Below are 9,511 nucleotides of genomic sequence, written 5' to 3'. Positions count from 1 at the left end.
TGTGAATAATGGGTTCTTCCATATGGGACAAGGGAGCATGACTAAACCACAGATTCTAAGACGTTTATGTAATGCTTTAACCACTTTGCATAAAACATAATTAAATCAATTTTGATATGCTTATCATGTTTAGGATGATACCAGAAGGAAAATATGGAAGCGTTAATGAAATAATTTTCTAATCCATCGACCTGCATCTACATGATTTGTCTTGTAAGCCCTGGATATTGGATATACACCATTGCATCTAGTATCCTATTCCACCGTAGTTCCTAGAGACAGACCATTTTTTAAGGCTACTTTTTATATTTATAATATATAGGAAGACTGAAAATAATTTGCTAATCTCGTGAGGAAGTTTTAGTGGGAGTACTGGTGAAGTTAAGTTAATGGAATGTTGCCCCAGTTGCACAAAGTTTTCCCACCACTGAAGGCTCTCTGTAATTCATTTGACTCTGTGCCTGCATAAAACATAAAAATAGATTTTTCCCTCCCACCCCACATGGAAAGGAAATATATGAACATACATTTTTTTAATATATTACACATATATGTTTAACATATATGTGACATATTCGAAATTGGCCGCCTACATATATGTATATCTACATATATGTACATATATAATATATATGTACATATATGTACATATATAATATATATGTACATATATGTAGATATACATATATGTAGGCGGCCAATTTCGAATATGTCACATATATGTTATATCTATATATGCACATATACTGTATGTACATATATGGGTTTAGCATATATATATACACATATAGGTTTTACATATATGTACATATATGGGTGCAGCATATATGCACATACATGTTTCACATATATGCGTACACATGTGTAATATATGTTAAATATATGTTTATTTAAACATCAGCAATATATGCATGCCTATAAAAAAAACACAAAATCCAGAAGTCATTACAATATCAGTCATCACATTTATTTATTCACATTTCTTTTTTTTTAAATAATAACTAGCCAACCACATTAATATTGACATTCTTCCCATCACTTGGGCAGATTTTCTATATTTATCCAAAACAGTATGTAAAACTAAAAAAAATAAAAAAAGAAGAGGAAATAGCTGATTTACAAGCTCACAACACATTGCATCTGATTTGGTAGGTCTGCAACTATTTGTTGTATAAAGAAGTATATAGAGTCTTCTTCTCTTAACTTAATTATTCTGCCTTTGGTGACATCTGAGCTCTGTCAGCTTTGAATCCATGTACCCAGCCAGCCTTTGGTAGTGCCTGGCCACTTCTTCTTCTGGGTTGTCTCTACAGAGAAGAGAAAAGGAGATAATGAGAAAACAGTGGACCAAAGTCTACTACAGACTCTTAAGCATTCCACTCCATGACACATTTGCTACACCGCCTGTTTTAGTGTACAGGAGCTTCCCTGTGAGTTTAATCTTCCCTGTTAGATTAACTATTTTAGTAGATTTTTTTTCATAATTAGTATTACAATTATTTAGAACTTTATGAAAGTGCATTTATTGAGTCTGTCCAAGAACCTGCCAAGTTTGAATTATTATTGGTTACAATTATCAAGGTAAAGTTAGGCTTTTCCAAATGGCCTGATTTAAAAATAGATGAAAATAGGGAAATTGTACAACGACAGCGCTAATCTGCACAGGTTTTACCAAATATAGGCCTCCGTTGGTCAGGGTTGACCTTGGTTGGCACATCCTATGGGTCTGGGAGGGACAGGTGATGAACGGGTGATGAGGAAAGGTGTGTGGACAGTTAAAAGATGGCAGGTCTGGGGAGGGCAATCCAGAAACTGCCCTGTGATTACATTAGTTGACTTTCCCTTTTCTGAACAACACCTAGTAGGCAAAGTCCTTTTGCACACCTACGTACACAGGAGATGACAGCCAACGTAGAGAAGAAAATAAGTGGTCCTGCACACCATATTCACTTACTTAGGATTTATTTGAAGAAAAATGTTTCGGTTAACTACCTGATGAAGGTCAGCTAATCGAAACCTTCTTCTTACAAATAGATAAATAAATAAAATGTAACTGAAGACAGTGTTCTGGACCACTTCTTTTCTTCTGAACTCCTAAAATCAGAGCTTGAGATAGAGATCTAAAAAACGAAATAAATGATAAAACTCTACTACAATATGACCTAAGACGGCAAAGCAACATATTAAGAATGTCATTCATATAGTGGGGAAGAGAATGGTCCAAATGTTTTGCACATAACTTACACTCAAAGCCAATCGAAGTCCATCAATCGCTTCAGGAGGGAGGAGACAGGAGGATAGACCCACTTTTCTGGCTGAGCAGCTTTGTCGTTTTGGTGCCACCGCCAATGGGTTGATCCCAACGAAACATCTGAAATCACAAATCACATATGGAAAAGGTGCACTCATAGCTGCTCTACAAGAGAGCAAATTTTTCGAGTTACATATGATGGTTCTACTTCAAGCAGAAAGTTACCTTTGAATGAATTCCAGTGTGTAACAGGCGTGCTCCTGTGCACCAGAGTGAAGTTGTAATAACTGGAAAATTACCAGTCCAGCCAGGAAGTTGATCTGTGGAGCCACAACGACCGGACCCTCAATGCTCAGCATACATTTTGTAGCTGTGAGAACTTCACCTAAACATAATTAGACATATATGGTTTGCATGTTAACAGTGTTCGTCTGTTGCTTTCCACATAACAATAGATTGTTAAACTAAAACATGACCTCCATATAGTCTCCGTATTTGCAATGCTTTAAAACAGATTAGAAAAAACAGTTTACACTACCTAAGACAATTAGATGAGTCGGGAAGCTTCATTATCCTTTCAACAACTGCTGCTGTCGCCAACACCTAAAAGACAGAAAAACAAATAAAAAATGTGTAGTCAATGGCCCCGATTCATAAAGAGATTTACGACCATATTTTGTACGTACTGGCATTTAGGACAAATCCTACACCTGCAGTCGGATTCATAAACGTTTTTTGTTCTGTGTTTTGTGCGTCAGGTGCGCACGTTCTCAGGTCAGCCCCGAGGCTGTCTTACCAGGGCTGAAATGTGCGTATGTCTTTAGAATGCTTTATTCTTCATGCCAAAATCAATTACAACAGTGGCAAACCTCAAATAAAATATATATGTGCCCAACATTTGTCAACACATTATATATATAAAATTAAAATTAAATGTCAAACGATGTATTGCTTGTAGCCTATGCATAATATAGACATGATGTAGATTCCACCGCTTTTTATTTATTTTCTAGGCTATGAGTCGCATTTAGAGCTGAATTATAGGTCCCTCAGTGTGTTTGCCAGCGGGCCATCTCAGCCAAAGTGTCACGTAATAATGAAAATAGGCTATATGATGCCTTAACACATTAACCGCCAAGAACGTAGTCCTACGGTCCGTTAAATCCAACTGTTAAGCGCCGAGACCGTAGCCCTACGGTCCACGGTCTTTTCGCGCTATTCACTTCCGGGTTCACTTTCGGATTTTTTTTGATCCACTTCCGTTTCCGGTTTGATGACCGGAAATAGAATTATTTGGGATCCGGTTTTGACGATCACGCCCGCTCCCATTCTACAGACGAAACTGAAACTCAATTCTCTTCCTGTAGTTTTTTCTCCTCGCATTTCACTGTTTAACGTAATCCGCTCTAACTACAACATGGATGCCCCGTTTGACACGCGATCTTCACTGGGAGATACAGGGAGATCTCGCGGATGTAAACAGACCGTGTAGAGCTCAATCTTAAGGATTTTAACAAGATCTATGGCGACATGAAAAAAACAAAAAAACAACAAAAACACCTTGGCACTGGTGAGTACATTATGAGATTAACCTCTGGCGGTCGATGTGTTAATGAAACTGCGGAGGGACTGACTTGCATCAGTGTCCGTGCCGCGGTATTAATTTGTAAAGCCTACTGTAGGCTACTGTATATTGATCACATGAACACCACACACAACAGCCTAATAAATATTACCATCTGATGAGGAAACTAAAGTGGATGAAAGCTGTGTCCAGAAGATCCATTCCCCATTCCGACGTAGTACAGTGATATCCAAAATTAACTAATTTAATCAATAAGCTCTGGTCCATAATCGGATAGAAGCGTTCCACTTGTATGCCCTGGATTTATTTTCAACATCATCTTTTTACCTCGGTAAAGGTGCGCTATGTTCATTAGAAAAGGCTCGCTTATATAATATCCTTTCCACGTTTTATTAGCCTTTTATTTGGTAATGGGGTTAAACCTTGTAAACTTCTTTATTCTCATTACACATGAAAGCATTTATTACGTGATCCGCTTCCAGACAGAACAGTACGTTGTCAAGGCGATGCGACACCGCATCTGTTATTTTTGGACGAGGCGGAGTTGAACTTCAAACTTTCTCAGCGTTGCCAGATGTTGTGAGAGAAATAAGCAACCAGGTCTAGGAAAACAAGCCCAAAAGAAGCAACTGGCACTTAGGCCATTATAAGCACTTTAATTAAACCGTTGTGAGCTTGTAGATCTGCTATTTAAAAAAAAAATCTTTTAATAAAATGTGGAATATTTGGAAGATTTTTTAAACATTCTAACAACACAAATCTGCCTCCAGCTGGCACAAAACATTTTCATATGGGGCTTATAGGGATACATTAGCATACATATTAACTTGGGGGTCCATGACAAAAATATTTGACAACCACCGGTTAAAACAATTGAACAATTGTGAAGCAAGCCCAAATAACCAACTACACTTTAGAAACAAGCCCAAAAAACCACGGTCCCCACAGCTACCAATATTTACAAGCAACTTTACAGAAAAATAAGCCCAAATTCGCTTATAATAAGCGGACATGGCAACGCTGTTTAGCACGGTTCAGCACGGTGACGTTAAAGTTGGATGCTGTTGGATGCAGCCTTCCAGAGTAATCATCACACCTGGTCATACGCACTGGTCATACGCACGTCTCAGGGATATACGAACCCCTTTGGGAATTGCACGTCCGTTTGTGACTACCAAAATACGACCTCCATTTACAAACTTTATTTACCCCATATTTACGACCCTCGTTATGAATCGGGGCCATTGACCCCAGCTCAACAGTTGAGGGTAACAGCTTCAACTTGGGCATAACACAAGTTTACAGGTGTACATTTTTTTGTACAAGCTACCCATTAATTGTATTTGCATACATAGTATTAAGAATTATAAAGGAAAACAACAAAAAAGAAAAGTATCAAACGAAAGTAAAAGGTATCCCATAATGTAATAAAAAAATGATGACATCCTCAGACTCTATTGCAAGTAAAGACATCACGTAGCAGCAGATTTTCTTTTCACCTGAAAATCGTCTTCGCACTTCTTCTTGTCGTGTCCAGTCTTTGCACTGGTGATCAGTGCTCACTGCCAGCCAGGTGTTTCTTTCAGCATCTGTGATAGTAGAAATAGACATAGATATTATTTGTGCGTCAGTAATTTAAAATGTAATGTTAACTCATCAGATTGCTCATAATTTGCGCCACCGTGCCCCCTTCTCATAATTCATTCAGTTCTTCTGATGAATTTGGCAAAGTGTTTTTGATTAATGTTGTACAAATCAGTGGTTCTCAAACATGTTCATGTAATTAGTAGTCTATGTACTTGGCTAAGGACTCAAGATTTGAGTTACAAAAGTGTTTCAGAAATATTCCACACAGTTTGTTTACAGTGTTTTTTTAATAGCTGATCTACAAGCTCACAACGCATCACCATGCGCTGCACTGTGAGCTTGTAGATCTGCTATTTTCAAATAGGCAATTTATAGGGTTTAAGTGGTTAAACTGATTTTGATGCTATATAACCTCATTTACCTGGGGACCACCTGGAAACCCCCCAATGACCCCTGGGGGTCCCTGGAGCCCACTTTGAGAACTACTGATAAACATTACCTGCTTTTGTTAGCTACTGTCTGCAAAACAAAACTAAGTTAAAAAACGGATTACCAAATCTGTCTGCACACTAAAATTCTCAGTGTTAATTTAACTTAAGGATCCATTCATGCCATTGGTACCATTTGTACTCTCTTTCCCTAAATTAAATGATTTTACTTTGTACTGTAGGTTCAAAACAAAATTCATAGATATAATAATAATAATGAATTACAGTCAAAACAAATGAGGCCAACATTAGCTCTCACTGCTGTGGTCTGATTTATACCTGAAATAAACAATGACATCATGCACCACATGGGAATTAATATGCTAATGCCATGTCTAAGACTGTGTTGCACGCCCCAAAAAACCTGATCTAAAAGCTCACAATGCGTGGCTGTGAGCTTGTAGATCAGTGATGTTTGGGCATGCAACACAGTCTTACGACGACAGTCATGACGAAACTTCAACCTGGTGTTTGCACGTTCTCCATTTACAGCAGCCCTACATCTACATTAACGTTCAGATTTCAAATATAAAGTGCTTACATCATGGCCACGGATGTTACAATTCATTTCGGGCTGGTGTAAGTACCCGTATATTCCGGATTGTTGAATAAAAAGCATTTTACTCCGATCGGTGGCCATTTTGTCATAGAGTTATAACGTAACAGAGTGCAGTACTCCTCCCAACCGATACTGGGAGCGCCATGAAAGACGGCCGCATCCGTACGCGCTCTGTAACATCGCAACGTTTTTCCATCTTTTTAGTATTTTTTAGCCTTCTCCTTTTTCCCTACACCGTCGCGTGTCTAAGGAGTTATGACAGACAAGCACTTATGGACATTAGCACAGCGATTACACACAGAATTCCGGACTTTTTCGCTGAAAACCTTCCACTCGGCTGGGAGGGGGGAGGGGTTCCCTTTGTTCCGGCAGGAACAGAAAGTTACCCGAGGCGACGAAAAAGACCGTGGCGTCGAGGGACAAGAGCAGGTCTCCTCGTAAGGACAACAAAACGTGGATATAAACCTGCACTGCCTTCAATCCTGCTAGCGAACGTTAGATCTCTGTGTGAATCAAGAACTGTGACCACTATGGACGACTTACTGGCGCGCGTTAAATACAACGCAGAGACGAGGAGCAATTGTATTGTTGTGCTAACAGAGACGTGGCTAACGGAGTTAGCATCTGATTCTTCCATCACTCCCCCTGGTTTCACCGTGTATAGAAAAGACAGAGACACTGTACTAAGCGGTAAGCAACGTGGGGGGGGAGTTTGTGCCTTGATCAACAACAACTGGTGCAAAGATGTTAAAATCCTAGATAGTCACTGCTCACCAGACCTTGAACTTTTAATCATAGCCTGCCGTCCTTTCTACCTACCACGCGACTTCAGCATTGTGATTGTAGCCGTTGTTTACATTCATCCTGGAGCTAATAAGGACACAGCTATGAGGGAATTACACCAGGCGATCAGTGCACAAGAAAATCGCCACCCGGACTGCGCAGTCATCTGCCTAGGCGACTTCAACCGGACAGACTTAAAAAAGGTCTTTCCCAAATTCCACCAGCATGTCGCCTGCAGTACCCGTGGTGACAATATTCTTGACCACTGCTACACGCCCTTCAAGGATGGATACAAAGCCCTCCGACGCCCACCGCTAGGAAGCTCTGACCACGACGCCATCCAGCTGCTACCTGCCTACAAACAGAGGCTAAAAAGGGAGCCGGTCGTTGAGAAGGAAATCCGAATCTGGTCTGAGGACACAGACGCTATGCTACAATCCTGCTTCTACCAGACTGACTGGGGGATGTTTAAGAACGCCGCTGGGAATAACATCAACGAACTCTCAGACTCAGTCACTGGCTTTATCAGTAAGTGCATAGATGACATAGTCCCAAAAAAGACAGTTCGGATCTATCCCAATCAGAAACCATGGATGGACAGCGGAGTACGTGCACATCTGCATGAACGGGATGCTGGTTTCAAATCTGGCGACGTGGAAACGCGCAACACGACGCGCGCGGCCCTAAACAGCGCCATCAGGAAGGCGAAAAAGGCCTACACAAAAAAGATGCAAGACAAACTCAGCAATGGCGACATCAGGAGCACATGGCAGGCGGTACACACCTTGACAGACTGCAAAACAAGAACCAGAAGCGAGGTGAACCCGCCTGCCTGCCTCCCCAACGAACTGAACACTTTCTACGGCCGGTTTGAGATCAGCTCCAACCGCGGCAGCCAAGCGGGGCCATCAGCAGCACCAGCAGAGGACAACCCTCTAACCATCTCGGAGAGAGAAGTGCGTACAGCCTTCACACGGGTCAACATCCACAAGGCAGCCGGACCTGATGGGATTCCAGGCCGGGTCCTTAAGACATGTGCAGACCAGCTGGCGGGTGTCTTCGCTGACATCTTTAACCTCTCCCTCTCCCTGGCTGTGGTCCCTGCAGGGTTCAAAATGTCAACCATTGTGCCCATTCCCAAAAAGGCCAAAGTGACATGCCTGAACGACTGGAGACCTGTTGCTCTCACCCCGATCGTCAGCAAGTGTTTCGAGAAACTGGTGAGGGAATACATCAGCTCCACGCTACCTGCCTCGCTGGATCCGTGGCAGTATGCATACCGCAAAAACAGATCCACCGACGACGCTATTGCCATGGCTCTCCACACCGTCCTCTCGCACTTGGACAACAAGCTGCTGAAGGACAAATATGTACGTATGCTGTTCGTGGACTACAGCTCAGCATTCAACACCATTGTCCCAGCAATACTTGACAAAAAGCTCAGAGACCTAGGGCTACACCCAAGCATGTGCGACTGGATACAGGACTTCTTGTCCAACCGACATCAGGTGGTGAGAATGGGCAGCATCACATCCGACCCCCTGACCCTCAACACCGGAGCACCCCAGGGATGCGTGCTGAGCCCCCTCCTCTACTCCCTGTACACGTATGACTGCATAGCCACACATGTCTCCAACACCATCATAAAGTACGCGGACGACACGACAGTGATAGGCCGAATCGTCAACAACGACGAGTCTGACTACAGAGAGGAGATCAAATCACTAGCACGCTGGTGCCGGGAGAACAACCTCTCTCTTAACGTCGACAAGACCAAAGAACTGATCGTGGACTTCAGGAGGCCACGGAGAGACCATGCGCCCATCCTCATCGACGGTGCTGCAGTGGAAAGGGTCAGCGAGTTCAAGTTCCTCGGAGTACACATCGAGGAGGACCTCAAATGGGAGACGCACTCCACACACGTGAGGAAAAAGGCTCAGCAGCGACTGTACTGGCTCCGCCGCCTGAAGAAGCTCGGAGTAGGACGTCGCATCCTCAGGCTGTACTACAACAGTTCTGTCGAAGGCATCCTAACAGGCTGTGTCACGGCCTGGTACGGGAACTGCACTGCCCGAGAAAAGATCAGCCTACAACGAGTAGTGCGATCGGCAGAGCGGATAATGGGAATCGAGCTCCCAGCGCTCCAGGAACTGTACAAAAAGCGGTGCGTGCTCAAAGCCAAGCGCATCATCAAGGACAAGCACCACCCAAGTCACAGACTGTTCAACCCCCTACAACGACCGCGACCGGGCAAGGGG

At 42.5% G+C, this 9,511-nt stretch overlaps 1 long non-coding RNA gene across 1 annotated transcript; it reads right to left on the bottom strand.

Moving 5' to 3' along the window:
• Positions 1-1,197: 1,197 nt before the first annotated feature.
• Positions 1,198-5,495, bottom strand: LOC308088685. Its single transcript, XR_013933459.1, has 4 exons — positions 5,336-5,495; positions 2,477-2,854; positions 2,245-2,371; positions 1,198-1,307 (listed from the first exon to the last, which is right to left on the bottom strand). It is a non-coding gene; the product is annotated as an uncharacterized lncRNA (long non-coding RNA).
• Between the last annotated feature and the right edge of the window lie 4,016 nt (positions 5,496-9,511).

The sequence above is a fragment of the Gymnoscopelus braueri genome (assembly GCF_963280865.1).
Source record: "Gymnoscopelus braueri genome assembly, chromosome: 7".
Lineage (NCBI taxonomy): Eukaryota > Metazoa > Chordata > Actinopteri > Myctophiformes > Myctophidae > Gymnoscopelus > Gymnoscopelus braueri.
This window is presented reverse-complemented; position numbering and strand designations above follow the sequence as displayed.